We start from the raw sequence: 3,788 nt of genomic DNA, 5'->3' as shown, positions 1-3,788 counted from the left end.
TGCTGAGATACACGCCCCTGTACTTTACCTGGAGTCTGTTCGAAGGTCTGACGACATTTCGTCGCACAACAAAGATCGTTTATGGAGAGACAGATGCTCACTCGTCTTCATTAAAACAGTCCTATTAGATGTAATCAGTGAGAAACCACACATGGAACAGAGTCCGTCTGACCACGTCCCTACTAAAGCCTGTAACTTGGCCCTGATTCACTTGATCAGCATGAAAATTGGCACAGATTATGTTCAGATGATGTTCTATGGATTTCAAGAGGAATGGGCTTCATCTGCATTATTACATAGGAGATATTCACTCAGAATTTTTTTTTTTTTTTTTTCAGGCGGACGTGAAAACTTTGATTTATGTGTGTGTGTTCGATCTTCAATTACTCCATCTATACTTGATTGTTCAACTCTGCTGAAGTCTTACCTCTATATAGATACCAAGATTATTCACATAGACCTTGTAGTTGCAGAGATATACTCTTTTCATTTTGGGCATGTCATTTTCGAGCAGGGACCTTCACACGTGGCCTGGAGCAGAGCTGCAGCTCAGGCCACCAGGACCTTTTAGCTCTTTTAGTTTTTCACATTCTAACTTTTGATGACCAGTCGCATCCCTATCACTCTCCATCCTAGTGAGGCAGGTCATTTAGCGTCCTTCTCAGGGATGTAATTTCTGTTTCGATTTCAAACCCCTCGTCCATGTAGGTTGAGCGGCGGGCGATCATCTGGCATGGCAGTGCTTTGCTCTAACCTCGTCTGTCCTCGCTGTAGGTGCCACACACTCGCTGGCTTTTCAGGTGGAGGATAGCCTTGGAGGCTCTGCAGGATTAAAGTTCTGGTAGTGGTCCGAAATAATCAAAATGTTTCCTGTTTCACACTAAGTCATTTTTGTAGCTTGAAACAAAGGCAACCGGGTTTTTCATGTTAACCAAATCAGTCGACGCTGTTGTGCTAACCAAACACAATTAATTATCTTTTTTTTTAATTATTAAAAGTCTGTTCTCAGTAAAAAAACAAACAACCCCCCCCCCCCCCCCCAAAAAAAAGATCTATTATAAAAAGGGCCAGCAGAAGTTCTAAATTTCTGTTTTTTAGGGGCTCGAAAAACTCCACTGTAATATGGATGCCAGGTGTAAAAAATATTAGAAGTTATGTATTTTAAAACCAAAATATATTTGTGTGGATGTAAAGCCTAAGTCATTCAGTAATATTTTCAGTTTTTTTTCTAAGCCAAAACATAATGTGATTGCCGATTTCAGAACCGATATGCGACCTATATACCGCAGCAGTTACAAAATGCTTAATAATTTTGACACACACACACACACACACACACAAAACTCAGCTACAGATGGCGACAGATCTGCCCATGCAAGGTGCCAGCCTGCACATCCGGAACAACGTAGGGGTTCAGAAGGTTCCTCTCCCAAGGACACTTTGACATGTGGACAGGAGCGGCCGGGGTTTTTCAACCGCCCAATGCCCAGATTAGAAAATTAGAAAAATCTTCTGCACTAACACTGCCTCTAATGATATTTTTCATTATCTGACGGGGGCATGATACCGAGTTGATAATCCACTCTCCCGCTGATTGCCTCAAATTTACCCCTTACAGCGGTCAAGTGTTTAACCTGATTTCTTTGTTCTTCCTTGACCGGAGATATTTCCAGCCTGTCGGAAGCTCAGTTTTTCCTCCCCCTGCCCGTGAGTCAGAGAGCAGGTCTTTAGTGCACATTACAAAAGACTCCAGTTCAGGCGTGTTTAATAATCTTCTTTCACCATTACGTGGTTTGGTACAACAGCAATAATAATCATATTAGTTTACCTGTGATTTAGACGGCGACGAAAACTACAGATCATAACAGTTGATCTATTAACAATTTCATTTCTTTCATACCATTCAAATCTCTCTGTGCTGGCAGGGCATGTTGCTTAATCTCATTATTATCTAGCATTTTAGGTTGAAATGTCATTGATTATATGATTAGTCTATACCCCTGCATTGCTCATGCATGCTTGAGAGTAAGAAACGACTGGATGAGATAATAATCTGTGTATTTGTCGTTTTCAGTTATTATTACGATGTCGAGGGCCTTTTCTTACTCCTCATTTTTTCTGAAAGAATGAGCAGTTGTTTGCACTGAGATGTGGACAAAGTTAAATCATTGGATTCAAAGGGAGGACATTTTACAGGCAGTAAAAGGAATTAACCTGAGACTAGAATAGACGGCGTGTGAAGACCCATGACAAACCATAGCTAATCCTTTGAGCATTTTGAACTTTGTCACTGACCAGATGTACCGTATCATTGTTATCCATTGTTCATTTCATCTGCTGATTTCCAGGTTACAAAATTGAACAACTTAACAAGCGTGCGCTGCCCTCTCTTTTAAACATCATAATCCCCGGGCAGAGATTTTCCTTTGATTCCATTGGGGGTCTTGAGTTTCAAATGTCAGCAGGGGTGAAATTGGACCCCCTATTTTTAAGAAATTTCAGTTTGACATTGAAAGATGATACTCCACGTTCCCTCGTTCTCTGGGCAAAGTTCTAATGTGATGAAGATGAATATGATCAAATTCAATTACACTGCGCGGCCATTACTTATTGCCGTCCCTGCGATTCATTTCCATGAGTGGTGCAGTGGTGAACATGAAGTTTCGAATAATGATGACGTCCGCGTTATATTTTAACGATAATGTCAGACCAAAGGAAAAGAGCATTGGTGAACTTGAAAGGAGTTGGGCGCACGCAAATGACCAAGAAAAACCAAAAACTTTTGATGTCCACATCCTTTTGATGTCTACACGCACAGCGGTCCAAAAACTACCCGAGCTTGAAACTTAACTTTCGAATTCATGGCACGCACCAAAATCAACATTCAGAGTTTTTACCCACAAGGTATTAGTGTTGAGGAAAATCTAGACGAGGCCATCACTCAGATATATATACGATGCGGCGCGAGAGCAGCCGGCATTTTGATCTCCGCATTCACAATCACATACTGACCGATCGGACAATAGAGCCTGCGGAGATTCGCATTCGTCCAGGTCATAGTTATCCAAAAAAGGGCCGGTACTAAAGTTTTACCTGCGATGAATGAATACGCTTCATTCCGCACATCCAATCCCCATATATTCCGCATAAGTGAAATGCTTCTTGTTCATCCGTTGATGTATCACACGTCCAAGTCTTTTTGTGTCTGACGCAAAGAAACAGCTTATAAGAAACCGCAGCATATTTATGTTTAGTATTAAAGCGGGAGGTAGAGTGGGATGTACGAACAAAGCGCGTTGATTTGTTATATAACCTGTCACATTCTCTTTTTCGGGGGGGGGGGGGGGTTTAAAAAGCAATTGAAGAAATGTTTCCCTTCAAATCTGACCCCGATCCCAACCTAATGGCAACAACACTGCATTATTAATGCGCTGCACTCCCACATGGTGAGCCTTGAGCCAGCGCCGAGCGCGCCTCCGCTCGCCTGACGGCCGCGGCGCCAGTGCCCGTCCGCGTCGACCGCAAGTGAGTGGATGAAATCAAGTGCCGCAGATTCATTAACGAGGTTCCGGCCTTTGATTACGCCCGCTGCCTCCGCGGCAGACGTGGGTTATTCTTTTTTTTGCAATTACACGCCGCGCGAGGAGTGGACGTTGGCTCGAGCCAGGACGTGTTGTCGGACGTCAGGCAAAGTGTACAATGGCGTCGCGATTGGTTTCACATGAGCGCCTACCTTGTTAAAAGCCAAGTCAGACTAAAGTGTGCGTGAGGTCCCTTGTCGGTGTGTG

The sequence above is a fragment of the Scophthalmus maximus genome, chromosome 4 (genome assembly GCF_022379125.1).
Source record: "Scophthalmus maximus strain ysfricsl-2021 chromosome 4, ASM2237912v1, whole genome shotgun sequence".
In the NCBI taxonomy this organism is placed as follows: Eukaryota; Metazoa; Chordata; class Actinopteri; order Pleuronectiformes; family Scophthalmidae; genus Scophthalmus; species Scophthalmus maximus.
This window is presented reverse-complemented; position numbering follows the sequence as displayed.